At 58.4% G+C, this 18,010-nt stretch overlaps 1 long non-coding RNA gene across 1 annotated transcript; it reads right to left on the reverse strand.

Moving 5' to 3' along the window:
• Positions 1-1,977: 1,977 nt before the first annotated feature.
• Positions 1,978-17,377, reverse strand: LOC140609253 (uncharacterized). Its single transcript, XR_012011166.1, has 3 exons — positions 16,973-17,377; positions 3,852-3,932; positions 1,978-2,296 (listed from the first exon to the last, which is right to left on the reverse strand). It is a non-coding gene; the product is annotated as an uncharacterized lncRNA (long non-coding RNA).
• Positions 17,378-18,010: the final 633 nt, after the last annotated feature.

Raw genomic sequence — 18,010 nt, forward strand, 5'->3', positions numbered from 1 at the left:
TTTTCTGACTGTGCCCTCGCTGTCGTGGGGAGTTGGCCACACACAAGCCGCCCCCCCAGCAGCGGGGCCTTTTTATCAGGCACACATACAGGGACTCGAATAGAGCAGATACTCAAAACATCTATCTCATCAGATAAGTGACCTTAGTTTCCAGTGGTTCCTTAATTAAAAACTTCAAGGAACCCAAAACATCCATTCCCACACCTTATTACTCAAAAATTTTCTGCAAAAGCCAGTGTTAACATTGTTAAATAATTTGGTGTGAAAATAATGTTGGTGTTATTCCCAAGAAAAATCTGGCCCTGTGAGATCCTACCAAGGATGAAGGGTAGTGAAGATGCTGGGGCCTGGACATATTCTTGGACATAAGTAGTTACATCATGTTGTCTTCATTAAAAGCCCTACAGCCTCAACACTGCAGAGAGATCAGTTGATGTTATAACCCAAGAAGCTCCAGGCAAGGAGGCCAAGCCAAACTTTGGCAAAGTAGTTGGATTGTGAAGTCGTCAGTTGGACCTAAGTCCCATACAGTCTTCGGCCTTGCATGGAAGAGGATTTTAAAGCTGGAAGGGACATTAGCCACCACCCCTCATTTAGGCTATGAAGATTAAAGCCTAGAGGTACAGAGACTCAGGACCACATGAGTGGAGCATTGCACCCAGGCTTCTGACTCTTGGCCGGGGTCATGCCCCCACTGCACTCTGGGCAACTCCTGCCCTGCCTGGCCTTACCATCTAAAGGGGCTTCTTCGAACCTTAAAATCTGGGGGGGGGGGCACCTGGCTGGTTCAGTAGTAGAGCATGCAGCTCTTGATCTTGGGGTTGCAAGTTCAAGCCCCAGGTTGGGTGGCTTAAAATACTTAAGATTTTTTTTAAAAGATTTTATTTATTTATTCATGAGAGACAGAGAGAGAGAGAGGCAGAGACAAAGGCAAAGGGAGAAGCAGGCTCCATGTAGGGAGCCCGACGTGGGAATCAATCCCGGAACTCCAGGATCATGCCCTGGGCCTAAGGCAGGTACTAAACCACTGAGCCACCCAGGGATCCCCCTTGAAATATTTTTTAAAAATTTTAATTTATACCTATGCATTTCCCTTACCAGAACTATTTTTATAGAGAACAATATTCAAGCCAAATAAAGTAATCTGAAATTTGCCAAAATTTACCAAAATTATTGCAGAAAACAGCCACAAAGGGATACTTTTTTTTAACCAAAAAAATATTTTTTTAATTCATAAGAGAAAAGCTAAGGAAGACTAATCACATAATAGGATTCTTTACCCTGGCCCTCAGGGTTCTCATCTGTACAAAACATCAGTTAATGAACAATTCAGGGGACCCTATCACGAACAAGAGGCAGTGGCCCAGGTCCTTTGCTTCTCCCAATGAATTAGTTGAGTGGAGTGCCATTACTGTTCCACAGATGAGCTGTGCCAAGCTGGGCTGGTTTGGGCTGTGAGTCCCGGCCCCAGTGTCCTCCTGTGCTCACCAGTCCCAACATCTCTGGCAGGGCCAGACTGAATGAGGTGACGCCAGAAAGCACCTGGCATCAAAGCCTTTCTGGTGTGAAGAGCAAAGGTGCCTGAGTAAAGATGGGCTGCAAATGGAGCCAAGGATCTGGGTCTTCCAAGCCCAAATTCACGCAAATTCCGGACCCCCAATATGGAGCCGTGGTCTTGGGAGAGCAGTTGATTAGCCAGCTGGTGTCACGTCTCTGCCTCTCGACCAATCAGCGATGGCCAGCCGGGCTAGAGATGGTCTACCTCACAGGTAGAGAAGGGGGCTGCAAGCGCCATCATTTCCACCTAAGCTGTGACCACCCAGCTGGATAATGAAGCTGGGATCCCAATAGCCTCCCCTATTAGCGTTGCCCCTACCAAAGAGCTCTCCTAGGTCTGTGAAAGTCAGTAAATTAGGGGACCACTGGGGTAACAGTGTGCCCCATCTGCACACTCCCACCATCCCAAGAACCTCAAGGTGTTTAAAAACAGCTTTATTGAGAAGTTACATGACAGGTAGCCTGTTTTAAAGGGAGCAGCTCAAAGGTCTTCAGTGTCTTTACAAAGTTGTCCAAACATCATATAATGTAATTTTAGAACATTTTCATTGGTTGTAACACTTCCCCAAAAAGAATGTGAAGGTTGTACAAAAGATGTATACGATGAAGTGAGAAAATGGGAATGAGAAATCAAGACCAAATAAAAGGAGGTCATGCCACACTTTTACCCACGGTGGGGTCAACATCAGTGATTTGAAGGCTTCCATTTAGCTCCGCTCTTGACAAAGAGGTCATGTTACTAGAAGAAAGAAACAAATCATCAGTTACTCGAAAGAAACAAAGTGCTAAATACTTTTTTAAAAGTTGAAGGGAACTCCCAAGCTATTTTACATTCAGTATATTCCACATTTTTATACCCAAACCAGTAGCTGTGATTACTTCCTTAGTCTTCTAAAGCCTTGACCTTTACATTAAACACCTCAATTTTGAAGGTATCATGGGAGGAGCCGAACTAATGGGGCATTTAAGTGTTTATTCACAGGTCATTAAGTATCCAAGGAAAAGGTAGGGGAGAGGCAAGAATGGTCAGCAGTAGCCAGTAAGCTACCTGAAATCTGAAATGCCCCCTTCCCTGTCCTAGTAAGACCTGCAGGAACAGGAGAGGAGCCCTAAGGTCACCAGGCTTCAGGAAAGTGCTTGACTTCTGATTTCTGCTTCCCCTCTCCCAACTTCCCCACCTCCCCATCATCATCCACCACCACCCCCCAATCCTGGAGGATGGGGATCAAGAGGAAAAGGGCAGGCAGCCGTCTTCAAGGCAGACCACACCCCCACCCCAAACACTACCGGTCCTGGAGCTTGGAAGAGGGTGGCACTGAACTCGAGTTTGAGACTGAAGCTTCAGGGGGGTCGGTACTTAATGATGAACCATGTTTATAAAATTATGGAATTCACTCAAAATGTAATTAGGAGTTGACAGGAGAGTCAACAGAACCTGGTCAAGGTAATGACTACAGAGAGTAAAACCACATTGTGTTCAAACCCGCCAAGATGAGATGCCTTTGCCTTCACAAAAAGGGAAGACACTTGAAACCTGTGGGTTGGGCAGCCCCGGTGGCTCAGCGGTTTAGCGCCGCCTTCAGCCCAGAGCCTCATCCTGGAGACCCGGGATCGAGTCCTGCATTGGGCTCCCCACATGGGGCCTGCTTCTCCCTCTGCCTGTGTCTCTGCCTCTCTCTGTGTGTCTCTCATGAATAAATAAAATATTTTTTTAAACAAAACAAAAAAAAACAAACCCTCACAGCCCACCAGCGCTACCACTACAGTAACTGGCTTTCCAGTATCTGCTGTTTGAGAAAAGACACATCCATTATGAATCCAAAGTTCTTCCATTAATTTGCAGCTTGTTGGGATCCCTGGGTGGCGCAGCGGTTTGGCGCCTGCCTTCGGCCTAGGGCGCGATCCTGGAGACCCGGGATCGAATCCCACATCGGGCTCCCAGTGCATGGAGCCTGCTTCTCCCTCTGCCTGTGTCTCTGCCTCTCTCTCTCTCTCTCTCTGTGACTATCATAAATAAAAAAAATAAAAAAAATAAAAAAAAAATTTGCAGCTTGTTCATCACAATAGCCTTTATGGACATTTAAAAAGCTGTGTGCACGTGAGCTGAATCACGTGTAGATCACAGCTCGGGAGTTTAGGGAGATGCGAGCGACCTGTTGGGCAAGGAACCAGCTTCACCATGAAATGACGCTGACACAGTGACAAGGCATCTGCTTCAGCCCCCATCTAAGGCTGCCACCCACCTCAGCACCCCAACACCTTCGCTGGAATATTTCCAGAGATGGACAGCTTACCTGTCTTAAATCATGGCCTGACGGACCATAAGGAAGTTCTTCTGTGAGGCACAGTCCACCTCTCTGTAGGGCCCACTGCCTCTGCAGTCAGGGAAAACTGTAATGTCTCCAGTCCTCCAAATCATTGAAAATAGCATTCACATTCCCACCCAAAACTTTTCACAGCCAACATCTCCAGTTCCAGCTTTTCCTGGAGATAGGTGAGCAGTTTCCAAATATAAAGTAGACTAGATTTCCTGAATGATCCACCCAGTGAAAACCAAAAAAGCTGAATTTTAAAATCTCTTTTATTTTTTTAAGTAATCTCTACACCTAACATGGGGCTCGAACTCATAACCCTAAGATCCAGAGTCACATGGTCTTCCAAATGAGCCAGCAGGCTTTCCTAAAATACCTTTTATTCTTCCCACTGCCCCACGCAAAACATCTTTTAACTGTATCAGTGAGCAATTATGTAATCCGCAGAAGGGCATGTGGGCACCCGAAATGTCACTGGTCTGGCCCAGCTGTCTGCTGCGGCCCCTCTGAAGATGGTAGCAGACCCGGACCACGGCACAGACACAGCCTGCTCACCTCCCGTGACCTGCTTCAGTGCCATCCCAGGTGAGTGTGTGGTCAACCAAAGTCACCAGGTCTTTCTTCTGCCTTCATTTAGGTAGTCTGGTCTCCTCCCTTCTTACCCCGGTACAACTGAGGCTTTTCCCTAAACGTAGGGCTTTAACCTTCTTCTCTTCAGATGCCAACTCACTGCTTCTAACCTATCATCCTATGGGGGGGGTGGGTATTCTCGGCCTCGGCTCTGTTGACAGTGGGGCCTATCATCCTGTGTCCTAGGCACTGCGGGCTGTAGCAGCTTCCCTGACCTCTACCCCTGGAGGCCAGGGACGGCCCCCACCTCCAGTTAGGCCAATCGAGTGTCTCCAGATGTCTCATGTCCCCCAGAGGGGCAAAACTCGCCCCCCACAAGGACCACTGTTCTGTACAGACCACAGGCCATCTGTATCCTGGCAGCAGAGGGCCGCGGACAGAACAGGATCAGGCCTTGGCACTGACCTCCTTCAGCCTGAACAGACTGAGGGGCACGTGCCAGGCCTCACGTTCCACTCTTCCTGCCGTCAGGTGGCTCTGGCTTGCTCCTCCTCCAAGCCCAGTTCAGGTGCTGCCTTCACTCAAAGCCCATGGGTTCCCCCTTCCCCGAGGGCCATTCTTCATTCGGGGCCCAACACCTGGCACCACCCGTTTGCACCTGCCTGCCGTCCACAGCGCCCCGCCAGAGGTCCGTGTGCCAGGACAGGCCCAGTCCACACCCATGCCTTTGCCACTAGCATCCAACAGGATTATCCGTCCACTCGTGGCCGCTATCATCTTCCTGCATTAAGGCTGGTCTTCGCAGGATGCCTGTCACACGTGGTTTTCATGGCGCTTTGCCGGAGGACACAGCACTTTGAAAGCTGTCACACCTAGAAGAGGTGGGGTCCCTGCCATCTCAGTCCTCAGGCAGAGCCACCTGCCTGGCCTTGACCCTGGGGCAGCACCATCCTTTGATCTTGGGGTCAGGCAAGAGCTGGGACTCTTAGGTGACTGGTAGAGGTGCCCAAGACAAGATCACATGGAACTCAATACCCTGTGGGATCCCAGGGTCTCCCTGTCCTGTGCCAGGCACCTACCATGTGGTCCCAGGCCCCCAAGTGAGACAGTCTGGCCCTCAAACAGCCTCAAACAGCTTTCAGCTGATGGAGAAACAGACCCACCAGCAGACGCTTTCACGTGAGGCAGCCAGGGCCAGGGAAGGGTGTGCTCTAGGCACTTCGGAGAGCTCAGGCAAAGGTGAGGGGGCCAGGGTCCCTGGGTGCCTCCGTGGCTGAGGGTCTGCCTCTGCCTGTGTCTCTGCCTCTCTCTCTGTGTCTCTCATGAATAAATAAATAGAATCTTAAAAAAAAAAAAAAAGGTGAGGAGGCTAGATGGGGATGTGCATCTCCTAGGGGAGCATGAGGGGAAGCCCAGGGCGGTGAGAAGAGGGCAGATGCCTGGTAGGCCCAGTCACACGGGGCCTTGCCAACCAGGTAAAGCGCTTGGCTTTATCCTGGAGGCAGTGCAGGGACAGGCTTGTCGTGCTCGGGCTAGTGCAGGGGACAGTCAGGAGAGCAGAACAGGGAGCCGGGCCGGGAGCCAGCAGTGGTGATGGTGTCCAGGCCATCCCCACCAGCCCTGGTCCTGGCTCCACCACTCCCAGCAACCACAGGCCCCAGCAAGTCACAGCTCTGGAGGCAGATGGCCAGGGCTCAAGTTCCCTGCTTCTCACCAGGGTCATCGTGCCTCATGTCCTAACCCCAGTTGGCCGGCAGTTGTGAGGATTAATTGAAATCAGGAAAACACTGCATACAGTAAGTGCTAACAGATCAGTAGCTTTTACCATGACTAAATCTGTCCAAAGCCCCCCAATTTCTTCTTTTAATTCCCCTCCCCACCAAGGCCCAGGAATAATCTCACTCTTGCCTGGTTGTCCCAGACCCAAAAGTAGCTGTTGGGCCAGGTGAAGGAGGTGGCGCCACCCTGGCCTGAGGCTCGGCTCACCCTCTCGGGCTTTGCTGTAAATTCATTCTGCTCCCGTCCTTTACCTGGATGTTTACCAGTTAGCGGTCAGGCGGGGCTGCGATTGTACAGATCGCTGACCGCGCACCCATCTGCCCGCTGGTGTGGCTACTAAAGCGCCTTCCTCTTCTGGTTGCTCAGAAGTTTCAGAATAGAGCCCGTTAAGATAGGAGTGGATCCCTCACTCAGCTTCCCGGGAGTGCGTTTCTAGGTACTTTCTCCCTCCAGTCCCATACCTCGGCCTGCCCAGGCCACCATCTCACCCTTGGATCAACACCTGTGCCCCCCAAGCCCCGGTTTCATCCCTCCCCTCATCTCACAAGATCACATCCCCCTCTGCCTTTCCCAGGCTCCCACTGTTCTCAGGGCCAAAACCAAACATGGTCTGCTTCCCCCTGCAAAACCTTCACTTTCACAGAGAGGCTTTCTTTCTCCTGCTCCCCAAGTTCCCCAGCTCTTCCATCGATTCCCCATCCCTTGTCCCTGCAACTGCACCTCTCGCCCTTCCCCCCCTTGCCTGTTCTGATTACAGCCCCAGTGCTTATGCCCTGCCTGGTATGTAGTTGCTGCCTAATAAGTGCTTGACAACAGGAACAAACCCTCATCCTCCTCAGGTCTGGCACTTATCAGGCTTTTTAAATGAACTGCAGCCTGTGGGAGGACAGTCTTTCTTCTCTCGTTTCCAAGAGCCAGAGGCTGAGATGCCCTCTTCTGGGGACGTACCCCCCACCTTCCTTATTCAGCCAGCTTTTCCTCAAAACATTGCAGCTCCCTGGAGTCCAGAGCCTGGAGTGAGCCAGGGAGGGCTGCCCGCCCTGCCCACGCATCAGCCCCAGTGGCTGGAACCACTCCCTCCCCTCTGAGAACAAGTAAGGGGAAAACAGCTAGAGTTGCAGGGGATGCGGGTCTCCCAGGAGATCCAGGGGAACAGGGAAGGGCCTTTGCACTTCTATTTGTTCTGTTGCCTGTGGGTCATCCTCTCACACATGTGCGGCTCTAGTCCTGGGGCCTCTCGAATCTTCAGCGGGCACAGGAAATGCCAGCAGGTCTGTCCACCACGCTGCCACCCATCCTGACCCAAGCTGGGTCCCTGACTCTCTGGCCTGTCTTGGGAGTTCCCACTGCATCCCGGGCTCGAGACATTAGCAGCACACTGCAGAGCTGCAGCTGGAGGCCGAGGTCCAGCCCAGGGGCCCCCACACCCCAGGGAGCCAGTCCTACATTTATCTGAGTGGCTTAAACACACCCCCCATCACACCTTTGGGGCCGTTGTCTCATCCATCCCTCCACTGCTTCAGCAAGACTGCAGAGGTCATGGATACCCGGCCGTATCCTCCCGGCTCTTGGCCGAGGGAGACCCACTGCCAGTGATGTGTGGAAGGGAAAGAGACCCTCTCCTGAGGCCTCAGGGCTCACCCTGAAAAGAAAAGCCGGGTGAGGGTACCTAACTCCAAATGTTCCCTCCTTCCTGAGCTCAGCCACCCACCCCGACTCCTTCCCTCTGGGCTGTATCTCAAGCCCTCTAGGTAGCACCCACCCACCCACCCACCCACCCCCAAGGCGGAGGACAGCTTCCCCGCTGGCTCGGAGACCTGTGACCTCAGGGGGATGCAGGGAAACAGTGAGTGTCACTTCCAGCTGCACCCACCCTCTGCCACTGCCCGGCACCTGGGGGCCAGAGTCCCTCCCCCTTCCCTGGGGGGCAGCAGGCCCAGTGCGGGCAGTGTGGTCCCCGCGGCTGGCTGCAGAGCTGCCTGAGGAGGCCTCGCACCATAGTTGGCAAGTCTAGAACCACCGGATCCCATTACCTCACCAGTGTGAGTTCTACCATTGCCAAAAACGGCGGGAGGCAAGCGGCAGTGGTGGGACAGCCAGCCGAGGGGGCTCAGAGGCCACTGCCTCTGTGAAGAAGAGACAGGGAGAGTTAGCGCGCTCTGAGGCCCGGGACGGTCGGGCAGGAGGCACCCTCCCCACCGCAGGGACCGCATGGTCACGTCCTTCCTGTTGGCTCCTGAGGGAGCCCAGCCCTCCTGGGCCGTGCCCCGGTGCCACCCCACTGCGCTGGCCTGGTGCTGGGACCTGGTGCTGGGACTGTGCTGGGATCATGCAGGGAGGGAGGGAGAACACTCAGGCGGCAGCTATGGGGATGCAGCTCAGGACTGGGCCCTGTCCCCACCCACTCTCTGGGGAACCATAGAGGGCCCCTCCACTTCAGACAGTCCTCTGCCTGGACTCTGGGGTTGCGAGAGCTAAAGTGGGCCATGCTCTACGGCGTACTCATCACTCCATGTCACTGTCTCACTTGATCCAGGGAGAGCCCCCCCAGCCCTGTCCTTCCCTGGGGCTAAAGCTCACCAGCTGCCCCACCCCATGAGGAAGAAGCTGACTTTCTGTACCGATACTTTTCTGCATGGAGCCCCAGAGGGGCAAACAGCTTGCTGTGGCATCTTCCCTGAGGAAGGTGGACCAACCCCCAGTAGTGCCAGTCCTCCATGACCAGCACAGGTGGCCTCTGGGGTCACTGACATCATTCAGCTTGGCCAGTTAATGGCAGAAACGAGCCAAGCCAAAAGCCACTAAACATCCCATCCACACAGCATTCTCCTGACTGTAAACTCACCATAAACACCCACGGCAGCCCTGCCCATCCTAGGGCAGCACACTTGTGTGTCCCACATCCCCCCAGATGCAGGCAAGCCCTTTCCTAAGGGGTGTTTGAAGCCACCTAAGGTCACCTCGAGTCTTCAGCCAGCATGCAGGCCCAGCCCTTCGAGGCTTGGAAGGATCTGCTTGCCTAAAGAGCAGTAAGACCAGCTCACAAGAGGACTTCTTTCCAAACCAGAAGCTTTCAGAGAGGCTGACCCCACCACAGCAGGGCTCCTGTGACCCTCAGCAGGAGCGGGAGCCAGCAGCCACTGCCCCTCCGGGGTGGAGCCACTAGGAAGATGGGGCAGAAGAGCGGAGATGCAGACCAGGCCATCCTCAGGCTCTGGCTCACGCAGGGCAGGCCCCCAGAGGCACCGGGCAGCCGGAGCCCCCAGTAGGACCGGCAAGGCCTGGGTTTGGAGAGAAATCTGCGCGGTGCCAAAGGTTCACAGAAGCGAGCAAGGCAGAGGCTGTAGGGTGGGCAGGCTTGTTTGGGGACAGGCCTGGGCTCTGGGTCCGGGTGTTCCTGGGGGTGCGGCCGGCAGGGCGGCCCGGGTGGGCACCGCGGGGGGCGGGGGGAGCCCTCTCGGCACAGCAGCCCGGCTTCACTGCCGCGATCAATGGGGCGGGATCGCATTTCGCAGCGCCCGGCGGCGGGATAATGGCTGGGATTGAATAAGCAAATGGAGCGGTGGGGGAGGGGGAGGGGGAGGGGTGGGGAGTCTGGAAAATCCACTTCACACAGTCCCTCCGGGGCGCTGCCATCTCCAGAAGCTCGAGCCCCGCAGACAAACAGGGGCCCTGCAGGGAGGAGGCGGACACCCTGGGCTGGCCGCCCTTGAAAAACACCAAAAATCAGAGCAAAGTGCTTCCCAGAGCCCTTGCCATCGCAAGAAAATGCTTTCAGCAGCAGCCGGAGGGACTTCAGTCAGACGACAGGAATCCCTGTGGGGCACAGGGCTCGGGCTAGATCAAACATCTCCAGAACTGAGCTGCCTGTTGAGGGGGTAAAGCCTTTTGCTGGTGGCAGGGGCGGGGGGTGGGGGCTCCCCAGGCACACAAAGGAGGATTCGGGCCCAGTTTACAGGGTGATGAGGGACAAAGGCTGGAAGAGGAGGGAGGTGAAGGAAGGGCTCCCACCCCAACCGTCCAGGAAGTGGCCTCTGGGAATGAGAGCTGACTCCAGGGGTCCCAGCCTGGCCTAGTCACTGTTGTGGGTGAACTCATTGCATCGCCCACACCGGGAGCTGGTGCCTGACCCGGGATCGATTAAAGTTAGGACATGAGGTCTTTCCCAGGGAGCACTGGATCTGGGCCCCAGGGACATCCAGGCCTGGAGGCTGGCTACAGGCACAGAACTGGCTCCTCTACAGCCCCAACTGGCACCTGTTACTCAGAGCTCAGCAAAGGCACCCACCTGAGCAGGTGTTGAGAAGCAGAAGCAAAGTCACAGGAAGAATGGAGCCCAGCTGCAGACCACCCACGGGCTGAGGGGCAGCTGCTCTATTCTCAGGCTGGAAGGGCCACCCTTCCCTGCCGGGCAGGAAAGTACAGAAATGTGGCCAGACATTTCAGAAGTTCCAGGGATGTTCCAGAAACTGTCACACCAAGGCACTTTCCGACCCCTGACCCTTGCTGGGTCCTTGTGTCCACTCCTACTCCCAGGAGTCACACCGATCCAGGCCCTCTTCCCTGCTCCTCAGACCTATAGCACAGAGCCCTGGAGGGAAGCTCTCAGGCAAGTCAGCCATTTCAGCCATGGAGTAGGGGGCCAGCGAAGAGACAGGATGAGCAAGGGTCAGCCAGGCAGGCCCTGGGGCGGGTGGGGGGGTGAGCATCAGAGGAGAGATCCAGCTGCAGGGGCAGCTAATGGGCACATGTCTCCTTCTTAGAATAAATATGCAAATAAGCGGCATCCGTCCTTTTTCTGCAGGGCTTAGAAGAGCTTCTGCACAGGACACCATCACCACCCAGGAGAGACCACGAGGGAGCTCCTCTCTATGTGACACACAGGGAACCAGCACAGAGAAATGGCCCGGTTCCTCCAAGGCATTCCTAGTGCCCTAAGCAGGAGGGATTGGTGGCCCCGGGTTCCTGCTGAGCAGCCTCCTTGTGTCCCACCAAGCTCCAATTGGCAGCCCAACACACACCACCCCCTCCTCCCTACCCCATGCCTGAGGCTCACTCCCCAGGGAGAAACAGCTGGAACCAAAGACTTCAGGCTTGAAGGCCCTCAGCGGGTAGCATGCCTGGCCAGTCAGCAGGCCTCTCACTGAGGGCAGGTCACTAGGGCTTCGCACCAGGACAGCCTGGCTGGGTCCAGGCCTCTCAACCTCCATATCTGTCATCTGGGGCATCTGAGCCCAGGCCTGTGGGTGCAGAGCTGAGGTGCCTCCAAGCCCTGGGGGCCAGGAGTGCCCAAAACACAAAACCAAAGAGGCTGACCTGCTCCTCACAAGTTGTGGTTGGTGACCAAAGAGTGACACCGGCCTAGCCCAACGACTGACTCACTGACTGACCTCTTCAGCCAGGCCTTTCCTCTCACTTTGCCTGTCTACACGGTGATTTACCTGCCAGGGCCCGGGCCGAACCACACACTCCAACTCTGAGCCCACCAAGCACCCTGTTCTCAGTGTCACTGCATGAAGGCTCTGGCCCAGGGACAGCAGCCCCCAGAAACACCTGGGTTGACAGCAAGGACGCCCCCCACTGCCCAGAGCTGCCTCCCTCAGTTCCTGCTGCAGAAGGCCAGGCTCTGTGCTGCCAGCCAAGTCTCACCCCAAGGGTGTGTGGGGAGGCGAGCTGGGCCTTCCTGACCCATGGCACCCCCCGGCTGGCCCTACAGATGGCGACACCCCCATCCACGGCTGCGGGCGGCCCCATCTGCCGCCGGCTCGGATTGCTCGGATTGTGGGCTCCCAGCTCTGCCGTGGCCCGAGGCAGTGTAAGGCGATCTGGCTGCCCACAGGGCTGCGGCCCTCGCGGCAGCTGAGCCAGATGGGCCCGGGAGTGGCCGAGGAGCCGCTGGGGCCCGGACACAGGACGCTGGGGAGGTGCGCGCGGCTGCGGTCCCGCTTTTCCCATATTGGCACTGCACATGATTGCTCAGAGCGGAGAGACACAAGCAAAAATGTGCTAGTGCCAAAATCGGCCAAGCAGGTGGGAAGTGTGGCAGGCCCTCTGGGGACATACTGGAGGGGTATCCCTTGCGCCGCCCCCACCCCCGCAGACATTTCCGACGTCCAGGCTGGCATGGGGCCACGGGGTGAAGAGTGCTCCCGAGACACTCGCGGATCTGTCTCTGCTCTGTTTATGGCCCTTCGGTAATTCACTGACCGAGACTGTTCACAGTGAATTCTACCAGTGCCATACACAGAACAGGAGTCACGCTCTCGGCCCGCCGGCCCTGCGGAGAGACGCCCAGCCCCGCTCCCCGCCACCCTGGCCAGGAGGTCCAGCCTGCCACCACCCCGCAGTGGCCCTCCTCACCCCACGCCTCCGCCACCCTGACCAGCCTGCTCTCAGCCCAAAACGAATTTCCGGGAGCAGGGACTGGGGGGGGGGGGGAGGAGGGCAGAGCCCTCCACACCGGGGCGTCTCCTGTCTCAACCTGAAAGCCTGCCCACAGTCCCTCCACCCTCACCCAGCCCACCTTTCCTCAGGCCGAGGAGGGAGCAAATCCAGCTCAGGGTAGCAACCTGCTGGCTAGATCCTCCTCTCTGCCCATCACACCAGGTCCCAAAGGGGCAGTGACCAGTGGGACATCAGGGTGCCTCTCCTGACCTCTGAGCAGAGAACCCTCCTGTTCTAAGATGTCTTGGTCTCCACCATCCTCCAGCCCCCAGCCTGCCGTGTGGCAGAAACAGAGCCCCAGCGCCAAACCAAACCTGCTGCTCCCTGGGCTCCCATCCCAAACCAGACCTGATCCTGAACTGCCCTGGCTGGGCATCTCTGCAGCCAGCCTGCAGCCAGGATAGCAGGGCAGGTGGGCAGGAAGTTCCCTGGCCGAGGAGGCAGCATGGAGGGAGCTGGAGGCGCGGCTGCCTCCCAGCAAGGGGAGCAGCATCTGGCTGGCTTGGAGGGGACTGCAGAGGAAAGCAGAGGTGCGGGAGGCGAGGGAGGGGCTGGGGAGGTTGCATCAGTGGTTGCCAGAGTGGCTGCCTCGAGAGAAGTCACTGTGGCAGCTCCTGCCTCTGGTGCCCAGCACCCTGGGGAAGAAATGAGGGAAGGGGAGAGAGGGTCGGTCTCAGGGGAGCTGGTGCCCAGGCAGGAGCGCTCCACAGAGCGGCAGTCTCAGCCTGCTCCAGGCTTCAGTGGGGACCAGGGGGCAGAGTGGCTAGAAAAGCAGCCTGGAAGGCTCAGAGAACAAGTCTCCTGGCCTAGAAACTATCAAAACCCCCTTGGTGATGCTCCTCCCAATGACCCCGGGGCTGCTAGGAGCCACTCGGCCTCCCAGCACCTATTCTAAATCCTCACCCACTCTGCCCTCATCACTTGTGTGCAAAGGAACCCAAATCACTGCTCAAGCCTCCACCTTCCCCAAGCCCCCAGGGGACTCCTCATCCTGATTCAACACAGGCCCACTGCTGGGCCCCGGGCTACCACAGGCCAACCCAGCTTGCTGGGACGGACATCTTCGAAGGCACTCCCTGGGACTCCGCCTCAGTTTTCCGCGACACAGACACGACACAGACACAACTGTGAGCTCGGCTAGAGAAAAGAAGGGACAGAATACCTCCCACCCCAGGGGTGGGAATGTTAGTACAGCCTGTAGGCCAGGTGGAGGTAGTTCTCAAAAGAGCTCAGGGTGTAACCCAGCAGACTCACCCAAGGGGCCCCTGAAATGCAGATTAGTGGGTGCACTCAGAAATCTGCATTTTAATAGGGACCCGGGCAATTCTGCCCCCAGGGGTGCAGCCCTTCTTTGCAAAATGTCTGGCAGCTCTTTCTGAGGCGGTCACTCTAAACTATCAGAAGGCTTACCCCAGGGGTACTTACACAAACAGCCCTAAATTCCTTTTTCTTTCTTTCTTTTGGGAGCTAGGGGTAGGTAGAGGTGGATGTTGGGGGCAGGGGAGCACCGGACACTAGCCTGGCACCAGGCGACCAAGAAGCAGGTAGAGGACAGCAGTTATGGGTCCTGCTCTCCCTGGTCCAGGAAAGGGAAGGTAAAGAGGGCTGCAGCAGGCCTGGGGGCTTGTTCGGGCTCCTTCTAATTGCGGCATCCGTGGAGACACTTGGTCTGTTTTCCTCATCTTTGCAGCTGACTTGGGTCTCTGTAAGCAGAGAATAGCTTAAAAGCCAAATCCCCTTGCAGCTTCCCGTAGGAGTGGCAGAGCTGGGCCAGGCTCCTCCCCTGCGCCTGCCTCGCCCCTGCTAAGCCCAATGCGGCAGGACCCAGTGCCGCAGTGCTGGGGCGGTGCCATCCCCGCCGCCCCCGCCACCGGGGTCAACCCCCAGAGCCCTGCGCTAACCTCTCAGCTCTCCACTGAGAGATGCTCAGACCTGAATCCTAGGGGAGCATGGTCTCCCAGCTCTCCTGAAATGAGGGCCAAGGGGAGCTGGGACGATATAAGCAGCAAAAGCCTCATTTGAAGCGTCAAAAGGGAAACCAAGGCCTGTGGTTCAAGGGGAATCTTCAGAGCAGCCTCCTCTGGCCTAGTGGGAAGCGGGGAGGGCAACCTGACACAGCCCTGACCTTGAGATCCAAAGGCACAGAAATCCACGTTGGGAGAGGGAAGATGAAGTAAGGTCTGGAAGCAGGCGAGTCCCTGTCTCCCACCCTGGCCAGAGGGAGAGCATGACAAAGAAAAGAGCTGCAGAGCTGGTGTGGCCTAAAGGGGACCCGACCTGTGGGCCAGGTAGGAAGGCTGCTGACACTAAAGCCACCAAAGCACCTGGAGTACTTGAGGATCTCCTGTGTGTGTGCCCTACACACCATCCCAGGTCTCTGCCGACACCACCCCACCCTCTTCGGCCCCACCCTCCAGAACTCCCTGGGGACCATCTTCAGACACTCCTCTAGAGGATTCCCTCCCTCGGCAGGTCTCACCGTCCCGAGTTCTAACAGCTCAGGGGACGAGGGGGTCACTGGGACACCGGGCCTGAGTACTCTGAGATTGCCAGTCTTTGGCCATCACAAAGCGCCCCCATGGCTCTCCACTCGACAAATACACAACGATTCCAGAGTCCAGGATCTGAGCTGCACCACCCACAACGGGCCAGGGACAGGTCTCTCTGGTTTCCAACGAATGCCCCAGGCCCAAGGGGCTAGAGGCTGGGAGCAGCTGGGGCCCTCAGCCATGCCTAGGGCCTGGTGCCTGCCCCCTATCTTCCCAGAGGCCCTGGGGGAGGCACCCAAAGCTGCTTTCGTCGCAGCCCGGGCCAACAGAGCTCCAACCATTAATGGGAGCCGCTGGGGCTGTGCGAGCTCCGCCAGGAGCCACTGCACCCCTTGACCTGCCTGGTAGAGGTAAAGGAGTAAACGAAATTCTCGCATTCTGGACCTGGGATTTTTTTCTCCTTTGCATAAGGTGGATTCCAGAGGTTCTCCTAACACACACACACACACACACACACACACACACACACACACACACACACGGCGGGCCAAGAGCGTTAAGGAAACCCGCCGCTGAGGCTGCAGATCAGGGGCTGGATCCGAACCCACAGCCTCGGGGCGCATGCGCTGGCCTGATCCGGCTGCGAGCCGGGTGTGGGCCACGCTCATTTGGGTGCGCTCGGTCGACGGTCAGGACAGAGTTCTAGGAAGGCTCAGTCCCTGCTCGGAGACCCGACGACTCGGCGCGGGTTGGGCTCACTGCAGGAGGTGGTGCACACCGGGTGGAGCCCCGTGACCCGGCCAGAGGACCAGGGGCGTAGCGCAGACATCCGCCACCTGGCTTCCAGGAGGAAAATCGGGCTTTTAATCCTCTAGAGCTTTATGAGGCCCCACAGAACGCAGGGAGGCTCGGTCCTCACCTAAACGATGGGGGTGGGGAGGTTGATTAGGGCAGCGCCGGCTCGCGGCTGCTAATCGCTCTGAGCCTGTATTAACGCCCCCAGCCCCCAGCGGGCACGTCTATACACAGGGTAGGGATGCCAGGGCTGGGGGAAGGGACAGCGAACGGCTGAGCCTAGAGGGTCCCGCGGAATCGGGCGATCCCTGACCCCCGGACGGCTCTCTCGCAGCCCAGTTCCAGGATGCGCGCACCAGTGAGGGACCCGAGGCACGCCGTCGGGCTGCCCACCCCAAAGCAGAGCTCAGGGGCCCCGGGTGCTCGCTGGCAGGAACAAGGATATAGGGGTGGGCGCAGGGCCGCAGCGTGTCTCGACCGCGTGCTTGGCTCCCAGGACGGGTGAGCCCGAAGCAGAGGGGAGCTGGTGGTCTGAGAACTGCTTTCCCCTAGAGACTGGGCGGGGCCGTCCCGGGGCCACAAAAGTGGTAACGACAAGTCGCGAAGCCCGGGGAGGAGGCTGGAGAAACTAGCTCGCGGAGCAGGAACTCTCCCCCAGCCCAGGTCGGCGCCCGCCTCCCAGCCCTGCGCTTCCACCTGAGCCCACCGGGGCGGCGGAACGCCGACGCGACCCCGATCGGAGCCCGCGGGAGGTGCGGGCCCGCGTCGATACGCACCTGGCCAAACACGGTCCGCACCCAAACCGCAGCCCTGCGCGCAACCCGACTCCATCGGGGCCCCAAGACCACGGGGCCGCGTGCGCACCTCCGCCGGAAGGCGCGGGAGAGCCGGGAGGCCGCGCTGCCGCGTCATCCCCAAGGCCGGTTGCCCGCCCCACCCGGGTTCTAGCCCTGCTCGCCCCGGGGCGCCCGCCTCCACCTTCTCCTCGCCGGCTCTGGCTCGGCCCCGCCCCGCCCGGACACTCACCTGCGCCGGCTCCGGGCTGGGCGCACCGCCGCCTCCCAGCTCCGCGCGGAGTCCACATGGGAACAACAAGACAAAAAGGGCCCTGGTTCGGAGGGGGCCGGATGGACGGAGCCCGGGGCACGTCCCGGCCGAGGGCGGCGCCCCGAACCTCCACAGCGCTACGCGGGAGGAGGCGGCGCCCGAGCAGGAGCCCGGCGGGGGAACAAAGAGGAGCCGGGATGGGGCCGCGCGCTTCCTGGGTGTCGGGTGACAGGTCTGCTGGGGGAGGCCCCGGCTCTGCCACCTGAGGAGCCGCCTCCGCGCGGCAGGCGGGGCACGGCCGGAGAGGCACGGGGGCCCCGGAGGCCGAGGGGAAAAGGGTGCGCGGCGCGCCCGGGACCGCGCGGCCGGAGAGAGGCCCGCGGGCTCCGGCGCAGAGGTGCGGGGACTCGACGGAGGGCAGAGATAATGACTCTGGGAGGGTTTACCGCCCCCTGAGCCCCGCCCGCCCCCCGCGCCGCGCCATTGGTTCAGGTGCCGCGAGGCGGGGAGGGGCCGGGGGCGGGCCGGGGATGATTCACCTTGAATGTGGCTCGGGTTGGTGCGCCGCGCAGGGCACGCCCGGCCGGGACTGCGGAGGCGCCGGGGGCCCCGCCTGCTGGCCCAGCCCCGCCGGCTCCGGCCCCAGGGGTCTCGCCGCCCGCCTCCTACCCCTGCCTCCTCCGCCCTAAGGCTAGGGTGCCGCAGGCCGCGGTGCGCCCCGACGCCCCGACGCCCCGCCACCCCACCGCCCTCTGAGCCCGGAGCTAGCCGAGGTGTGTGTAGAGTAGCGTGCTTGGAAACCCGACCCTGTGCTGGGGGAGGGGACGCGCGTCGGGAGCTGGGATCACTGTGGGGCCACTGGACGGATCTCCGCAGTCTCCCCCGCAGAAAGGTGCGCAAGGCCGAGTTGTGTCAGCGGGCCCACCCGGAGCCAGGGGTACTGGGCTGGAGCGGGGACGGCAGGGCTCCCCGCTGCGTCCTTACCACTATGCTTTTTCAGCTCTGCGGCCTCACAGG

This window comes from Canis lupus, chromosome 18 (genome assembly GCF_048164855.1).
Source record: "Canis lupus baileyi chromosome 18, mCanLup2.hap1, whole genome shotgun sequence".
NCBI lineage: Eukaryota > Metazoa > Chordata > Mammalia > Carnivora > Canidae > Canis > Canis lupus.